Genomic DNA, 18,684 nt, shown 5'->3' on the forward strand with positions numbered 1-18,684 from the left:
GCAGTCGACCTGACGTGCGGTGGCTCCGGCCCGTGCCATCTGATTGGTCGTCAGCGCGACCTACGCGGCTACGTAACAGATGGAGAGAAAAGCACGGGGAAAGCACAGCGACTGCTGCAGAGTGATCTTCCGGTCTGGTTGGATATCTTGGAAGGAAGGTAGACGGTAAGGGAAAAAGGAACTTTGAATATCATCAAACTGATGGAAAGGATAGTCGGCAAATATGACCTCCACCGTTGGAGTATTGATGTGCTATCGCTTCTCGGCCTTTTGGCTTGGAATATGTGTAGTTTCTGTTCTTATCAGTTTAATCGCTGATATCTCCCGAAGGTGGGAGTGTTTGTATTAAATGGATTTTTGGAGCAGGGAGATGGCTTAAGGGCTTGCTCTGTCCTCTCCATGTATCAGCCTGGTATTGCAGTGTTTCCAGGAATGGTGCACCCAACGCTTACCCAAGTTCAAAAGCAGGTGAATGCAATGTGAATCTCTTGCCTTTGCTAGTTTGCCGTGTTGATGGCAGTCAGTGATTGTTGCATCTATTGTCTTTTCAGTTGCAGGAAACTATCGTCTTTTGTTACGGGTTTTCTGTCTTATGAACCTGCTCTGCAGTTACCTGATGAAGGTGCAGCACGCTGAAAGCCAGGACAGGGGTAACCCCAACGTGCTACAGGGAACATTCTGGAACCAGGGGCCTGCCAGGAAGGTAACTTGCCAATTTAAATGAATGGATTTGCCCTTGTCTGCCGTTTTGGGCTTCTGCGGTCGTTCTTGGAACGTATCCCACCGATGGTACGGCGGTGGCGGGGGGTGGGGTGACTGCTGTAATTTCAAAGAACCCCGTTGGGCTGAAACCTGGTGTTGTGGGATTTTTAACACAGTCAAATCAGGTTGTGGGATCCCATGACTCAGCCAATGTCAAATGGCTATCAGATCAGCCCCCACAGGCCCTTCCCAACCCCCCCGCCTCCCCCCCCACCCCGAGGCAACAAATTTATCCTAATATTTTCTTGAACAAGAAAGAAATGTCTTTGGTCTGTTTCCTGAATAGAGTGAAACCCCCATCTCTGTTTGTTTCTTCGCAAACTACTGTACGGAAGCGACCTGCTTTAGTAGCTACGTCTGTACGTAAAGATTATTCACGCAGACGATCGCCCAAGGCTGGAACTGGCTTCAGCTCCCTGGTGCCACCAGGCAGCCGTACTAACCACTGATCCACTGTGCCACCCGTACGATTTGGAACGATTTGTCATCATTTGCGGTGCAAGTAGCGAAACAGTTGTCAGTTTGTCAACTGGGTCGGATTATAATGTTGTCAGCGATCTGCAGCAATGTGAACGGAGATGTCGAATCGAGCTGCTGGTGGTGATGAGGCGCGCTTGCAGCGTGACATGTTTACACGGGGAGATCAGCTCCCTCCCCATTCTCCACAGAGAGTCGGATACAAGTAGAGAGGATATTGAAAGTGGACGATAAAGAAAGGGTGCACGGACGTAATTCGCTTTTCGCAACTTTTCGGATTGATGCGGAATGCCGAGGAGCAAATCCTGTACGTGAGGGAAACGATGATTGGCATTTATGGGCAAGCTACACCAACACAAGGGGAGGCAATGAATAGGATCTTTCCGTCAAGGCCAACATTTCTCACCCATGCCGAGATCAGCCTGGTGGTGAGCTGCTCTCTCGAACCGCTGCAGTCCAAGTGCTGTCGGTAGCCCCGCGATGCTGTTTGGGCGGGGATTCCCGATTTTGACCCGGTAACACCGGAGGAACAAGGACATATTTGCAATTCAGGACAGCGAGTGCCTCGGGGGGGGGGAGAACTTGCGAATGGTGGTGTTCCCGTGGATCTGCTGCCGTCATCCTTCGAGGCTGCGTTGGCCATGGGTTTGCAAGGTGCTGCCTGAGGAATTCTGGTGAATCTTGTAGATGCCGGGGGAATGAATGACCCTGCCGGGGGAATGAATGACCCTGCCGCCGCCGCTGTCCCCGATCACCGGGAGAAACCTCTCTGCAGTCGACCTGACGTGCGGTGGCTCCGGCCCGTGCCATCTGATTGGTCGTCAGCGCGACCTGCGCGGCTACGTAACAGATGGACAGAAAAGCACGGGGAAAGCACAGCGACTGCTGCAGAGTGATCTTCCGGTCTGGTTGGATATCTTGGAAGGAAGGTAGACGGTAAGGGAATAAAGGAACTTTGAATATCATCAAACTGATGGAAAGGATAGTCGGCAAATATGACCTCCACCGTTGGAGTATTAATGTGCTATCGCTTCTCGGCCTTTTGGCTTGGAATATGTGTAGTTTCTGTTCTTATCAGTTTAATCGCTGATATCTCCCGAAGGTGGGAGTGTTTGTATTAAATGGATTTTTGGAGCAGGGAGATGGCTTAAGGGCTTGCTCTGTCCTCTCCATGTATCAGCCTGGTATTGCAGTGTTTCCAGGAATGGTGCACCCAACGCTTACCCAAGTTCAAAAGCAGGTGAATGCAATGTGAATCTCTTGCCTTTGCTAGTTTGCCGTGTTGATGGCAGTCAGTGATTGTTGCATCTATTGTCTTTTCAGTTGCAGGAAACTATCGTCTTTTGTTACGGGTTTTCTGTCTTATGAACCTGCTCTGCAGTTACCTGATGAAGGTGCAGCACGCTGAAAGCCAGGACAGGGGTAACCCCAACGTGCTACAGGGAACATTCTGGAACCAGGGGCCTGCCAGGAAGGTAACTTGCCAATTTAAATGAATGGATTTGCCCTTGTCTGCCGTTTTGGGCTTCTGCGGTCGTTCTTGGAACGTATCCCACCGATGGTACGGCGGTGGCGGGGGGTGGGGTGACTGCTGTAATTTCAAAGAACCCCGTTGGCCTGAAACCTGGTGTTGTGGGATTTTTAACACAGTCAAATCAGGTTGTGGGATCCCATGACTCAGCCAATGTCAAATGGCTATCAGATCAGCCCCCACAGCCCCTTCCCAACCCCCCCGCCTCCCCCCCCACCCCCGAGGCAACAAATTTATCCTAATATTTTCTTGAACAAGAAAGAAATGTCTTTGGTCTGTTTCCTGAATAGAGTGAAACCCCCATCTCTGTTTGTTTCTTCGCAAACTACTGTACGGAAGCGACCTGCTTTAGTAGCTACGTCTGTACGTAAAGATTATTCACGCAGACGATCGCCCAAGGCTGGAACTGGCTTCAGCTCCCTGGTGCCACCAGGCAGCCGTACTAACCACTGATCCACTGTGCCACCCGTACGATTTGGAACGATTTGTCATCATTTGCGGTGCAAGTAGCGAAACAGTTGTCAGTTTGTCAACTGGGTCGGATTATAATGTTGTCAGCGATCTGCAGCAATGTGAACGGAGATGTCGAATCGAGCTGCTGGTGGTGATGAGGCGCGCTTGCAGCGTGACATGTTTACACGGGGAGATCAGCTCCCTCCCCATTCTCCACAGAGAGTCGGATACAAGTAGAGAGGATATTGAAAGTGGACGATAAAGAAAGGGTGCACGGACGTAATTCGCTTTTCGCAACTTTTCGGATTGATGCGGAATGCCGAGGAGCAAATCCTGTACGTGAGGGAAACGATGATTGGCATTTATGGGCAAGCTACACCAACACAAGGGGAGGCAATGAATAGGATCTTTCCGTCAAGGCCAACATTTCTCACCCATGCCGAGATCAGCCTGGTGGTGAGCTGCTCTCTCGAACCGCTGCAGTCCAAGTGCTGTCGGTAGCCCCGCGATGCTGTTTGGGCGGGGATTCCCGATTTTGACCCGGTAACACCGGAGGAACAAAGACATATTTGCAATTCAGGACAGCGAGTGTCTCGGAGGGGGGGGAGAACTTGCGAATGGTGGTGTTCCCGTGGATCTGCTGCCGTCATCCTTCGAGGCTGCGTTGGCCATGGGTTTGCAAGGTGCTGCCTGAGGAATTCTGGTGAATCTTGTAGATGCCGGGGGAATGAATGACCCTGCCGGGGGAATGAATGACCCTGCCGCCGCCGCTGTCCCCGATCACCGGGAGAAACCTCTCTGCAGTCGACCTGACGTGCGGTGGCTCCGGCCCGTGCCATCTGATTGGTCGTCAGCGCGACCTACGCGGCTACGTAACAGATGGAGAGAAAAGCACGGGGAAAGCACAGCGACTGCTGCAGAGTGATCTTCCGGTCTGGTTGGATATCTTTGAAGGAAGGTAGACGGTAAGGGAAAAAGGAACTTTGAATATCATCAAACTGATGGAAAGGATAGTCGGCAAATATGACCTCCACCGTTGGAGTATTGATGTGCTATCGCTTCTCGGCCTTTTGGCTTGGAATATGTGTAGTTTCTGTTCTTATCAGTTTAATCGCTGATATCTCCCGAAGGTGGGAGTGTTTGTATTAAATGGATTTTTGGAGCAGGGAGATGGCTTAAGGGCTTGCTCTGTCCTCTCCATGTATCAGCCTGGTATTGCAGTGTTTCCAGGAATGGTGCACCCAACGCTTACCCAAGTTCAAAAGCAGGTGAATGCAATGTGAATCTCTTGCCTTTGCTAGTTTGCCGTGTTGATGGCAGTCAGTGATTGTTGCATCTATTGTCTTTTCAGTTGCAGGAAACTATCGTCTTTTGTTACGGGTTTTCTGTCTTATGAACCTGCTCTGCAGTTACCTGATGAAGGTGCAGCACGCTGAAAGCCAGGACAGGGGTAACCCCAACGTGCTACAGGGAACATTCTGGAACCAGGGGCCTGCCAGGAAGGTAACTTGCCAATTTAAATGAATGGATTTGCCCTTGTCTGCCGTTTTGGGCTTCTGCGGTCGTTCTTGGAACGTATCCCACCGATGGTACGGCGGTGGCGGGGGGTGGGGTGACTGCTGTAATTTCAAAGAACCCCGTTGGGCTGAAACCTGGTGTTGTGGGATTTTTAACACAGTCAAATCAGGTTGTGGGATCCCATGACTCAGCCAATGTCAAATGGCTATCAGATCAGCCCCCACAGCCCCTTCCCAACCCCCCCGCCTCCCCCCCCACCCCCGAGGCAACAAATTTATCCTAATATTTTCTTGAACAAGAAAGAAATGTCTTTGGTCTGTTTCCTGAATAGAGTGAAACCCCCATCTCTGTTTGTTTCTTCGCAAACTACTGTACGGAAGCGACCTGCTTTAGTAGCTACGTCTGTACGTAAAGATTATTCACGCAGACGATCGCCCAAGGCTGGAACTGGCTTCAGCTCCCTGGTGCCACCAGGCAGCCGTACTAACCACTGATCCACTGTGCCACCCGTACGATTTGGAACGATTTGTCATCATTTGCGGTGCAAGTAGCGAAACAGTTGTCAGTTTGTCAACTGGGTCGGATTATAATGTTGTCAGCGATCTGCAGCAATGTGAACGGAGATGTCGAATCGAGCTGCTGGTGGTGATGAGGCGCGCTTGCAGCGTGACATGTTTACACGGGGAGATCAGCTCCCTCCCCATTCTCCAGAGAGTCGGATACAAGTAGAGAGGATATTGAAAGTGGACGATAAAGAAAGGGTGCACGGACGTAATTCGCTTTTCGCAACTTTTCGGATTGATGCGGAATGCCGAGGAGCGAATCCTGTACGTGAGGGAAACGATGATTGGCATTTATGGGCAAGCTACACCAACACAAGGGGAGGCAATGAATAGGATCTTTCCGTCAAGGCCAACATTTCTCGCCCATGCCGAGATCAGCCTGGTGGTGAGCTGCTCTCTCGAACCGCTGCAGTCCAAGTGCTGTCGGTAGCCCCGCGATGCTGTTTGGGCGGGGATTCCCGATTTTGACCCGGTAACACCGGAGGAACAAAGACATATTTGCAATTCAGGACAGCGAGTGTCTCGGGGGGGGGGGGAGGGGGGAGAACTTGCGAATGGTGGTGTTCCCGTGGATCTGCTGCCGTCATCCTTCGAGGCTGCGTTGGCCATGGGTTTGCAAGGTGCTGCCTGAGGAATTCTGGTGAATCTTGTAGATGCCGGGGGAATGAATGACCCTGCCGCCGCCGCTGTCCCCGATCACCGGGAGAAACCTCTCTGCAGTCGACCTGACGTGCGGTGGCTCCGGCCCGTGCCATCTGATTGGTCGTCAGCGCGACCTACGCGGCTACGTAACAGATGGAGAGAAAAGCACGGGGAAAGCACAGCGACTGCTGCAGAGTGATCTTCCGGTCTGGTTGGATATCTTGGAAGGAAGGTAGACGGTAAGGGAATAAAGGAACTTTGAATATCATCAAACTGATGGAAAGGATAGTCGGCAAATATGACCTCCACCGTTGGAGTATTGATGTGCTATCGCTTCTCGGCCTTTTGGCTTGGAATATGTGTAGTTTCTGTTCTTATCAGTTTAATCGCTGATATCTCCCGAAGGTGGGAGTGTTTGTATTAAATGGATTTTTGGAGCAGGGAGATGGCTTAAGGGCTTGCTCTGTCCTCTCCATGTATCAGCCTGGTATTGCAGTGTTTCCAGGAATGGTGCACCCAACGCTTACCCAAGTTCAAAAGCAGGTGAATGCAATGTGAATCTCTTGCCTTTGCTAGTTTGCCGTGTTGATGGCAGTCAGTGATTGTTGCATCTATTGTCTTTTCAGTTGCAGGAAACTATCGTCTTTTGTTACGGGTTTTCTGTCTTATGAACCTGCTCTGCAGTTACCTGATGAAGGTGCAGCACGCAGAAAGCCAGGACAGGGGTAACCCCAACGTGCTACAGGGAACATTCTGGAACCAGGGGCCTGCCAGGAAGGTAACTTGCCAATTTAAATGAATGGATTTGCCCTTGTCTGCCGTTTTGGGCTTCTGCGGTCGTTCTTGGAACGTATCCCACCGATGGTACGGCGGTGGCGGGGGGTGGGGTGACTGCTGTAATTTCAAAGAACCCCGTTGGGCTGAAACCTGGTGTTGTGGGATTTTTAACACAGTCAAATCAGGTTGTGGGATCCCATGACTCAGCCAATGTCAAATGGCTATCAGATCAGCCCCCACAGCCCCTTCCCAACCCCCCCGCCTCCCCCCCCCCCCCCGAGGCAACAAATTTATCCTAATATTTTCTTGAACAAGAAAGAAATGTCTTTGGTCTGTTTCCTGAATAGAGTGAAACCCCCATCTCTGTTTGTTTCTTCGCAAACTACTGTACGGAAGCGACCTGCTTTAGTAGCTACGTCTGTACGTAAAGATTATTCACGCAGACGAACGCCCAAGGCTGGAACTGGCTTCAGCTCCCTGGTGCCACCAGGCAGCCGTACTAACCACTGATCCACTGTGCCACCCGTACGATTTGGAACGATTTGTCATCATTTGCGGTGCAAGTAGCGAAACAGTTGTCAGTTTGTCAACTGGGTCGGATTATAATGTTGTCAGCGATCTGCAGCAATGTGAACGGAGATGTCGAATCGAGCTGCTGGTGGTGATGAGGCGCGCTTGCAGCGTGACATGTTTACACGGGGAGATCAGCTCCCTCCCCATTCTCCAGAGAGTCGGATACAAGTAGAGAGGATATTGAGAGTGGACGATAAAGAAAGGGTGCACGGACGTAATTCGCTTTTCGCAACTTTTCGGATTGATGCGGAATGCCGAGGAGCGAATCCTGTACGTGAGGGAAACGATGATTGGCATTTATGGGCAAGCTACACCAACACAAGGGGAGGCAATGAATAGGATCTTTCCGTCAAGGCCAACATTTCTCGCCCATGCCGAGATCAGCCTGGTGGTGAGCTGCTCTCTCGAACCGCTGCAGTCCAAGTGCTGTCGGTAGCCCCGCGATGCTGTTTGGGCGGGGATTCCCGATTTTGACCCGGTAACACCGGAGGAACAAAGACATATTTGCAATTCAGGACAGCGAGTGTCTCGGGGGGGGGGAGGGGGAGAACTTGCGAATGGTGGTGTTCCCGTGGATCTGCTGCCGTCATCCTTCGAGGCTGCGTTGGCCATGGGTTTGCAAGGTGCTGCCTGAGGAATTCTGGTGAATCTTGTAGATGCCGGGGGAATGAATGACCCTGCCGGGGGAATGAATGACCCTGCCGCCGCCGCTGTCCCCGATCACCGGGAGAAACCTCTCTGCAGTCGACCTGACGTGCGGTGGCTCCGGCCCGTGCCATCTGATTGGTCGTCAGCGCGACCTACGTGGCTACGTAACAGATGGAGAGAAAAGCACGGGGAAAGCACAGCGACTGCTGCAGAGTGATCTTCCGGTCTGGTTGGATATCTTGGAAGGAAGGTAGACGGTAAGGGAATAAAGGAACTTTGAATATCATCAAACTGATGGAAAGGATAGTCGGCAAATATGACCTCCACCGTTGGAGTATTAATGTGCTATCGCTTCTCGGCCTTTTGGCTTGGAATATGTGTAGTTTCTGTTCTTATCAGTTTAATCGCTGATATCTCCCGAAGGTGGGAGTGTTTGTATTAAATGGATTTTTGGAGCAGGGAGATGGCTTAAGGGCTTGCTCTGTCCTCTCCATGTATCAGCCTGGTATTGCAGTGTTTCCAGGAATGGTGCACCCAACGCTTACCCAAGTTCAAAAGCAGGTGAATGCAATGTGAATCTCTTGCCTTTGCTAGTTTGCCGTGTTGATGGCAGTCAGTGATTGTTGCATCTATTGTCTTTTCAGTTGCAGGAAACTATCGTCTTTTGTTACGGGTTTTCTGTCTTATGAACCTGCTCTGCAGTTACCTGATGAAGGTGCAGCACGCTGAAAGCCAGGACAGGGGTAACCCCAACGTGCTACAGGGAACATTCTGGAACCAGGGGCCTGCCAGGAAGGTAACTTGCCAATTTAAATGAATGGATTTGCCCTTGTCTGCCGTTTTGGGCTTCTGCGGTCGTTCTTGGAACGTATCCCACCGATGGTACGGCGGTGGCGGGGGGTGGGGTGACTGCTGTAATTTCAAAGAACCCCGTTGGCCTGAAACCTGGTGTTGTGGGATTTTTAACACAGTCAAATCAGGTTGTGGGATCCCATGACTCAGCCAATGTCAAATGGCTATCAGATCAGCCCCCACAGCCCCTTCCCAACCCCCCCGCCTCCCCCCCCACCCCCGAGGCAACAAATTTATCCTAATATTTTCTTGAACAAGAAAGAAATGTCTTTAGTCTGTTTCCTGAATAGAGTGAAACCCCCATCTCTGTTTGTTTCTTCGCAAACTACTGTACGGAAGCGACCTGCTTTAGTAGCTACGTCTGTACGTAAAGATTATTCACGCAGACGATCGCCCAAGGCTGGAACTGGCTTCAGCTCCCTGGTGCCACCAGGCAGCCGTACTAACCACTGATCCACTGTGCCACCCGTACGATTTGGAACGATTTGTCATCATTTGCGGTGCAAGTAGCGAAACAGTTGTCAGTTTGTCAACTGGGTCGGATTATAATGTTGTCAGCGATCTGCAGCAATGTGAACGGAGATGTCGAATCAAGCTGCTGGTGGTGATGAGGCGCGCTTGCAGCGTGACATGTTTACACGGGGAGATCAGCTCCCTCCCCATTCTCCAGAGAGTCGGATACAAGTAGAGAGGATATTGAGAGTGGACGATAAAGAAAGGGTGCACGGACGTAATTCGCTTTTCGCAACTTTTCGGATTGATGCGGAATGCCGAGGAGCGAATCCTGTACGTGAGGGAAACGATGATTGGCATTTATGGGCAAGCTACACCAACACAAGGGGAGGCAATGAATAGGATCTTTCCGTCAAGGCCAACATTTCTCGCCCATGCCGAGATCAGCCTGGTGGTGAGCTGCTCTCTCGAACCGCTGCAGTCCAAGTGCTGTCGGTAGCCCCGCGATGCTGTTTGGGCGGGGATTCCCGATTTTGACCCGGTAACACCGGAGGAACAAAGACATATTTGCAATTCAGGACAGCGAGTGTCTCGGGGGGTGGGGAGGGGGGAGAACTTGCGAATGGTGGTGTTCCTGTGGATCTGCTGCCGTCATCCTTCGAGGCTGCGTTGGCCATGGGTTTGCAAGGTGCTGCCTGAGGAATTCTGGTGAATCTTGTAGATGCCGGGGGAATGAATGACCCTGCCGGGGGAATGAATGACCCTGCCGCCGCCGCTGTCCCCGATCACCGGGAGAAACCTCTCTGCAGTCGACCTGACGTGCGGTGGCTCCGGCCCGTGCCATCTGATTGGTCGTCAGCGCGACCTACGCGGCTACGTAACAGATGGACAGAAAAGCACGGGGAAAGCACAGCGACTGCTGCAGAGTGATCTTCCGGTCTGGTTGGATATCTTGGAAGGAAGGTAGACGGTAAGGGAATAAAGGAACTTTGAATATCATCAAACTGATGGAAAGGATAGTCGGCAAATATGACCTCCACCGTTGGAGTATTAATGTGCTATCGCTTCTCGGCCTTTTGGCTTGGAATATGTGTAGTTTCTGTTCTGGTTTCTCTTCAGAGAGTATAAATCTTTCGCCTTTCGTATGGTTTGTTCCTGGTCATTATCTGAAGATTCTTGGAATATGTGTAGTTCCTGAGGTCCAGAGGAAGAGATTCTGCTCGAGAGCTGCAGGTTTGACGCTGCAGAAGTGCGCTGGCGGGAGAAAAACCAAGGGGTTCGTGTTGCGAGTCGTTGGAGCTGCTGGAGACCATCGCTGGATCGTGATTGGCCGCTGGAGGATCGTTTGGTTGTGCTGACCTGCTCTTGGTGGATCTTTATGCTGGCTTCGGCCTAACGCCAATTCAGGTATCAGCCAACCTCAGAGCTATGGCCTCAGCAGCCGCTCGCAGCCCTGGCCAGGGCATTCGCAACACAGTCAGGGTGACTGTGAAGAAGGTGGAGGAGCACACACCGGTCGATCGGACGGTGTTTGTGAAGAAGGTTTTGCTGGAGTGCTGTGGGTTTGCAGCAGCGGACGTGTACTGCCTGCAGGATTTCCCTGGGGCAGGCTACTTCGACGTGACCTTCAGGAGCGTGAAGCATTGTGAGCAGCTCCTGAAGGTCTTCAAGGAGAAGGAAGGGGAACCTCTGTTCTCCATCTTGTCGGCGGTCCCGTTGTGTGTGCTTCCTGCGCAGAGGAGTCGGGTTGTGACAATCCAAATGTACAACCCTTACGTCCCAGCGGCAGATGTTCTCACCTTCTTGAAGAGGTATGTCCAGGTGGAAGGCGAAAGCACCGATGTGGTCGATCCTTTCGGGATCTGGACCAGTAAGCGGCAGGTCAAGGTAACCCTGAGGGTCGATGGCAGCGGGAACATCCTCCACCCACCCTCCAGCTTCGCCATCGGAGGAAGCAGAGGTTACCTGACGTACGCAGGGCAGCCGAAGGTGTGCCGAACCTGCGGGAGGTCAGGCCACATGGCGGCCGACTGTAAGGTGACTGTATGCCGAAATTGCAAACAGGAAGGCCACCTGACCAAGGATTGCAAGGAGGCCAAGAACTGTAACCTGTGCGGAGAGGCGGGCCACATGTACAAGGCCTGTCCAAGACGAGGAGCCGCCACTTACGCACAGATGGCCAGAGGTGGCAACACGAGCCGGGGACCGCCAAAGCCCAGCAGGGCACCACAAGATAGCACGGAAACGGTGCCTGGAGACACCCAGAAGGAAGAGCAGGCGGTAGCGGAGCAGACGGCAGACAGCGGGGAGGTACAGCAGCCGATCCAAGCTCCTTCAAGGCAGACGGAGGAAATGGAAGAGGAGGAATCAAAGGAGGCAGATGACTGGATCACAGTCAGAAATAGGAAGAGGAAACCTGTCTCGGGCCCCAAAGCCACCCAGAGAAGGGGGAAACGACACCTCCAAGCCGAGGATACAGGCAGCTCTTCTGATGGTGAGGACGGGCGCAAGAAGGGTCGCCACCAGAGGAAGAGACAGAGCGCCATGGGGAGAAAGGAGGGCAGCACCACCCAAGAAGGGAAAGACGATCCCTCTGTGGGGATGGGTAAAGGCCTCCCCCTACCCGGTGAGAACCAAGAGGTGTCCACCGGCCCACAGCTCCAGGTAACTGGGAGCAGCGGTCCTGTGACAGCCCCACTGTCAGATGGAGAACTGGACGGTGCGGACCCTGGGCTTGACACAAAGACACCGGAGCGGGGAAATGGCTCCAGCGTGGAGCCGGACAGCTACCTCAGCCCTGGGATGGTCCAGCAGTTTGCCGTCACCACGGGGATGCACGCAGCTACCCCAGAGGAGCAAGACCAGCAGCAAATGGACACTATTAACCTTGTAAATTGTTAAAATGGGGTTTAAAGTTGCCAGCATCAATGTGCGTAGCATCAAATCGGCTACGCGATGTGTTTCAACGATGGCCTTCCTGGCCAGCGTTAAAGCCGACCTCCTGTTTCTGCAGGAGTGTGGGATACCGCACCTCAGCAGCTACAGGAGATGGTCGAGCTTGTGGGCCCATGGGCAGTCAGTTTGGTCGGGGGGCAACGATAGCCGCGCCTCCGGCCTGGGTATCCTGTTGCGAGGAAGCAACTTCACCATCTCCGAGGTTAAGGAGGTGGTGGGCGGGCGCCTCCTCGTCGCCGACGTTATGTACAGGAATGCTCCCCTGAGACTGATCAATGTGTACGCCCCAGTGGGTAAGAGTGAACGGTTGGCCGTCCTGCAGCAGCTTCCACTGTTGCTGGCTACGTCCAGGCCGGTCATTCTGGCCGGAGACTTCAACTGTATCATTGATGCAGATGGACGATCCGGCGGGGGGGACAGTAAACTGGACGCCACGTCCAGAGCCCTGATGGACGCGGTAAAAGATGCCAAGCTGCACGACGTCTTCAGCACCCCTGCAGACGGAGCGCAGCGTAGATACACCTGGTCACGGGCAGACGGGTCTATCCGCTCAAGGATAGATTACCTGTTTGTGTCCCGAACGCTCTCGGTCAGATCCACCGACGTCAAGCCGGTGTTCTTCTCTGACCACTGCCTCCTGCTGGCCGACTGTCACCTACAGGACGAGCAGCGGGCGGGTAAGGGAACGTGGAAGCTGAACACTAAGCTGTTGACCCCGGGAAACATTGAGGAGCTCAAGAGGGACTACGCAGGTTGGAGAACCGTGAAGCCCCTCTTTGAGTCTCCAGCAGACTGGTGGGAAACAGTTAAAGGGAACATCAAGAGGTTCTTCATCCTCAAAGGTGTTCAGGAGGCGAGAGAGAGGCGGGGAAAACTGTCCCAGCTCCAGGAAAGTATGCAGAACCTGCTCCTGCTGCAGACGATGGGGGTCGATGTCACGGAGGACCTCAAGGAGGTGAAGGGCCAGCAAGCCTCGCTCTTTGCCTCAGAGGCCTCCAAGATAATCTTCCGGTCCAGGGTCCGCTCGGTGGAGCAGGACGAGACGTGCTCACGTTTCTTCTTCCAGAAGGTGCACAAAGAGAGCTCTGTGCTCAGCAGCCTGAAGGAAGAAGACGGCTCGACAACGTCATCTCAGGCTGACGTCATGAGGATCAGTAAATCCTTCTATGCCAGTCTGTATGACGCGAAGCCGACCGACAGCGCGGCCTCCCAGTCGTTCCTGTCGTCTATCACGGAGGTCTTAGACGACAGAACACGCGAGAGGCTGGACCAGCCGCTATCTCTGGACGAGCTGACCAAGGCCCTCGAGTCCTTCGAAAAGAATAAAACTCCCGGAAGCGATGGCTTACCGGTCGAGCTCTATTCCGCTCTGTGGGACTTGATTGGCCAGGACCTGCTGGAGGTGTATGTCAGTATGCTTCGGGCAGGTACCATGAGCGAATCCATGAGGAAAGGCATCATCACCCTCATCTATAAGCGGAAGGGGGAGAGCGAGGAACTCAAAAATTGGAGACCGATCACACTGTTGAATGCAGATTACAAAATCCTGTCAAAGGTAATTGCCAACCGGGTCAGGTCTGCTCTGGGGTCGGTGATTCACCCTGACCAAACCTGTGCTGTGCCAGGCAGGAAGATCGCTGAGAGTCTCGCACTCCTCAGGGATACGATCGCCTACGTGCAGGACAGAGGGTTGGACGCCTGCCTGATCAGCCTGGACCAGGAGAAAGCCTTTGACAGGATATCACACATGTATATGAGAGATGTTCTCTCCAAAATGGGCTTTGGGGAGGGAATCTGCAATTGGATCAGACTGCTCTACACCAACATTGTCAGTGCAGTCTCAATCAATGGGTGGGAATCAGATAGCTTCCCAGTCAGATCTGGAGTAAGGCAGGGCTGCCCTCTCTCTCCTGCCTTGTTTGTGTGCTGCATAGAGCCATTTGCCGAGTCCATCAGGAAGGATGCGAGCCTGAGAGGGGTGACTATTCCGGGCAGCGGGGGCCTGCAGGTTAAGGCCTCCCTGTACATGGATGACGTCGCCGTTTTCTGCTCGGATCCGCTGTCCGTGCGCAGACTCATGTGCATTTGTGACCAGTTCGAACGGGCCTCGGGGGCCAAGGTAAACCGAGGCAAGAGCGAGGCCATGCTCTTCGGGAACTGGGCCGACCAATCCTCGATCCCCTTCACCGTCAGGACCGACCACCTGAAGGTGCTGGGTATTTGGTTCGGGGGGGCTGGGGCGTGCGCCAAGTCTTGGGAGGAGCGTATCAGTAAAGTGAGGCAGAAACTGGGCAGATGGAGGCTACGGTCGCTCTCCATCACGGGAAAAAACCTGGTCATCAGGTGTGAGGCACTGTCATTGCTGTTGTACGTGGCACAGGTCTGGCCTATTCCCAGAACCTGCGCCGCTGCAGTCGTCCGGGCCATCTTCCAGTTCATATGGAGTTCAAAGATGGACCGGGTCCGAAGGGACTCACTGTACAAAGATCTGGGCAACGGGGGAAAAAATACACCCAATGCCACCCTCACCCTGATGGCCACCTTTGTGTGTGGCTGCATCAAGCTGTGCGTGGATCCCCGGTACGCAAACACCAAGTGTCACTACGTACTGAGGTTCTACCTGTCCCCGGTGTTGCGAAGGATGGGCCTGGCCTCGCTGCCGCGGAACGCTCCGAGTAGTTGGACCGTTCCGTACCACCTGTCCTTCGTGGAGAAATTTCTGAAGAAAAACACCTTTGACCACAAGTCCATCAGGAAGTGGTCAGCACGTAGCGTCCTCGAGACCCTTCGGGAAAAGGAGAGGGCGGATCCTGTTGAGTGGTTCCCTGAGCAGACTGTCAAAGCAATTTGGCAGAATGCCTCATCGCCAGAACTTTCCAACAAGCACCAAGACATGGCTTGGCTGGTGGTGAGAAGGGCTCTACCTGTGAGATCGTTTATGCACGCCCGGACTCTCAGCCGCACCGCACGCTGCCCTCGAAGCGGCTGCGGGGGGGACGAGACTGTCACACACCTCCTTCTGGAATGTGCCTATGCAGAGGAAGTCTGGAGAGGAATGCAGTGGTATTTGTCGAGGTTCGTCCCGAGCAGCGCCGTGACGCGGGACTCCGTGCTCTACGGCCTGTTCCCCGGGACGCACACCGAGACGAACATCAACTGCGCCTGGAGGATCATCAACTCGGTGAAGGACGCTCTCTGGGCGGTCCGAAACCTGTTGATCTTCCAGCTGAAGGAGTTGACCCCGACTGAGTGTTGCAGACTGGCACATTCCAAGGTCCAGGACTACGTGTTGAGGGACGCGCTGAAGCTTGGGGCAGCTGCCGCCAAGGCGCGGTGGGGAAAGACCACCGTTTAACATCTGCCTGTCGATAGAAAAGCAGGGGGCCCATGCAGTCATTTGGGCTCTGCTGTCGCCTCAGCTCAATATATGAGTGAGAGATGCACTGATCTGTATGGAATAATGACAATTCGGAGCTGTGTATGTAAATGTGGAAATATGAATGGCATTACCTAATGTACAGTGTATCAAATTATTCTATGCATATTTTATGAATAAAGTATATTTTTGAAATAAAAAAAAGTTTCTGTTCTTATCAGTTTAATCGCTGATATCTCCCGAAGGTGGGAGTGTTTGTATTAAATGGATTTTTGGAGCAGGGAGATGGCTTAAGGGCTTGCTCTGTCCTCTCCATGTATCAGCCTGGTATTGCAGTGTTTCCAGGAATGGTGCACCCAACGCCTACCCAAGTTCAAAAGCAGGTGAATGCAATGTGAATCTCTTGCCTTTGCTAGTTTGCCGTGTTGATGGCAGTCAGTGATTGTTGCATCTATTGTCTTTTCAGTTGCAGGAAACTATCGTCTTTTGTTACGGGTTTCCTGTCTTATGAACCTGCTCTGCAGTTACCTGATGAAGGTGCAGCACGCTGAAAGCCAGGACAGGGGTAACCCCAACGTGCTACAGGGAACATTCTGGAACCAGGGGCCTGCCAGGAAGGTAACTTGCCAATTTAAATGAATGGATTTGCCCTTGTCTGCCGTTTTGGGCTTCTGCGGTCGTTCTTGGAACGTATCCCACCGATGGTACGGCGGTGGCGGGGGGTGGGGTGACTGCTGTAATTTCAAAGAACCCCGTTGGGCTGAAACCTGGTGTTGTGGGATTTTTAACACAGTCAAATCAGGTTGTGGGATCCCATGACTCAGCCAATGTCAAATGGCTATCAGATCAGCCCCCACAGCCCCTTCCCAACCCCCCCGCCTCCCCCCCCACCCCGAGGCAACAAATTTATCCTAATATTTTCTTGAACAAGAAAGAAATGTCTTTAGTCTGTTTCCTGAATAGAGTGAAACCCCCATCTCTGTTTGTTTCTTCGCAAACGACTGTACGGAAGCGACCTGCTTTAGTAGCTACGTCTGCACGTAAAGATTATTCACGCAGACGATCGCCCAAGGCTGGAACTGGCTTCAGCTCCCTGGTGCCACCAGGCAGCCGTACTAACCACTGATCCACTGTGCCACCCGTACGATTTGGAACGATTTGTCATCATTTGCGGTGCAAGTAGCGAAACAGTTGTCAGTTTGTCAACTGGGTCGGATTATAATGTTGTCAGCGATCTGCAGCAATGTGAACGGAGATGTCGAATCGAGCTGCTGGTGGTGATGAGGCGCGCTTGCAGCGTGACATGTTTACACGGGGAGATCAGCTCCCTCCCCATTCTCCACAGAGAGTCGGATACAAGTAGAGAGGATATTGAAAGTGGACGATAAAGAAAGGGTGCACGGACGTAATTCGCTTTTCGCAACTTTTCGGATTGATGCGGAATGCCGAGGAGCGAATCCTGTACGTGAGGGAAACGATGATTGGCATTTATGGGCAAGCTACACCAACACAAGGGGAGGCAATGAATAGGATCTTTCCGTCAAGGCCAACATTTCTCGCCCATGCCGAGATCAGCCTGGTGGTGAGCTGCTCTCTCGAACCGCTGCAGTCCAAGTGCTGTCGGTAGCCCCGCGATGCTGTTTGGGCGGGGATTCCCGATTTTGACCCGGTAACACCGGAGGAACAAAGTCATATTTGCAATTCAGGACAGCGAGTGTCTCGGGGGGAGGGGGAGAACTTGCGAATGGTGGTGTTCCCGTGGATCTGCTGCCGTCATCCTTCGAGGCTGCGTTGGCCATGGGTTTGCAAGGTGCTGCCTGAGGAATTCTGGTGAATCTTGTAGATGCCGGGGGAATGAATGACCCTGCCGCCGCCGCTGTCCCCGATCACCGGGAGAAACCTCTCTGCAGTCGACCTGACGTGCGGTGGCTCCGGCCCGTGCCATCTGATTGGTCGTCAGCGCGACCTACGCGGCTACGTAACAGATGGACAGAAAAGCACGGGGAAAGCACAGCGACTGCTGCAGAGTGATCTTCCGGTCTGGTTGGATATCTTGGAAGGAAGGTAGACGGTAAGGGAATAAAGGAACTTTGAATATCATCAAACTGATGGAAAGGATAGTCGGCAAATATGACCTCCACCGTTGGAGTATTAATGTGCTATCGCTTCTCGGCCTTTTGGCTTGGAATATGTGTAGTTTCTGTTCTTATCAGTTTAATCGCTGATATCTCCCGAAGGTGGGAGTGTTTGTATTAAATGGATTTTTGGAGCAGGGAGATGGCTTAAGGGCTTGCTCTGTCCTCTCCATGTATCAGCCTGGTATTGCAGTGTTTCCAGGAATGGTGCACCCAACGCCTACCCAAGTTCAAAAGCAGGTGAATGCAATGTGAATCTCTTGCCTTTGCTAGTTTGCCGTGTTGATGGCAGTCAGTGATTGTTGCATCTATTGTCTTTTCAGTTGCAGGAAACTATCGTCTTTTGTTACGGGTTTCCTGTCTTATGAACCTGCTCTGCAGTTACCTGATGAAGGTGCAGCACGCTGAAAGCCAGGACAGGGGTAACCCCAACGTGCTACAGGGAACATTCTGGAACCAGGGGCCTGCCAGGAAGGTAACTTGCCAATTTAAATGAATGGATTTGCCCTTGTCTGCCGTTTTGGGCTTCTGCGGTCGTTCTTGGAACGTATCCCACCGATGGTACGGCGGTGGCGGGGGGTGGGGTGACTGCTGTAATTTCAAAGAACCCCGTTGGGCTGAAACCTGGTGTTGTGGGATTTTTAACACAGTCAAATCAGGTTGTGGGATCCCATGACTCAGCCAATGTCAAATGGCTATCAGATCAGCCCCCACAGCCCCTTCCCAACCCCCCCCCCTCCCCCCCCCCCCCGAGGCAACAAATTTATCCTAATATTTTCTTGAACAAGAAAGAAATGTCTTTAGTCTGTTTCCTGAATAGAGTGAAACCCCCATCTCTGTTTGTTTCTTCGCAAACGACTGTACGGAAGCGACCTGCTTTAGTAGCTACGTCTGCACGTAAAGATTATTCACGCAGACGATCGCCCAAGGCTGGAACTGGCTTCAGCTCCCTGGTGCCACCAGGCAGCC

The 18,684-nt window shown here is 52.7% G+C and overlaps 6 non-coding genes and 1 pseudogene across 6 annotated transcripts; all 7 read left to right on the forward strand.

Annotated features, from left to right (window-relative positions):
- The first annotated feature begins 254 nt into the window (after positions 1-254).
- On the forward strand, positions 255-446 carry LOC132831819 (U2 spliceosomal RNA). The gene has a single exon (XR_009646769.1). It is a non-coding gene; the product is annotated as a U2 spliceosomal RNA (small nuclear RNA).
- Positions 447-2,265: 1,819 nt separating this feature from the next.
- On the forward strand, positions 2,266-2,457 carry LOC132831820 (U2 spliceosomal RNA). The gene has a single exon (XR_009646770.1). It is a non-coding gene; the product is annotated as a U2 spliceosomal RNA (small nuclear RNA).
- Positions 2,458-4,277: 1,820 nt separating this feature from the next.
- Positions 4,278-4,469, forward strand: LOC132831822 (U2 spliceosomal RNA). The gene has a single exon (XR_009646772.1). It is a non-coding gene; the product is annotated as a U2 spliceosomal RNA (small nuclear RNA).
- Positions 4,470-6,275: 1,806 nt separating this feature from the next.
- Positions 6,276-6,467, forward strand: LOC132831823 (U2 spliceosomal RNA). The gene has a single exon (XR_009646773.1). It is a non-coding gene; the product is annotated as a U2 spliceosomal RNA (small nuclear RNA).
- A 1,824-nt stretch (positions 6,468-8,291) lies between these two features.
- LOC132831824 (U2 spliceosomal RNA) lies at positions 8,292-8,483 on the forward strand. The gene has a single exon (XR_009646774.1). It is a non-coding gene; the product is annotated as a U2 spliceosomal RNA (small nuclear RNA).
- Positions 8,484-15,763: 7,280 nt separating this feature from the next.
- On the forward strand, positions 15,764-15,941 carry LOC132831929 (U2 spliceosomal RNA; annotated as a pseudogene).
- Positions 15,942-17,741: 1,800 nt separating this feature from the next.
- LOC132831825 (U2 spliceosomal RNA) lies at positions 17,742-17,933 on the forward strand. The gene has a single exon (XR_009646775.1). It is a non-coding gene; the product is annotated as a U2 spliceosomal RNA (small nuclear RNA).
- Positions 17,934-18,684: the final 751 nt, after the last annotated feature.

The sequence above is a fragment of the Hemiscyllium ocellatum genome, chromosome 33 (genome assembly GCF_020745735.1).
Source record: "Hemiscyllium ocellatum isolate sHemOce1 chromosome 33, sHemOce1.pat.X.cur, whole genome shotgun sequence".
Classification (NCBI taxonomy): domain Eukaryota; kingdom Metazoa; phylum Chordata; class Chondrichthyes; order Orectolobiformes; family Hemiscylliidae; genus Hemiscyllium; species Hemiscyllium ocellatum.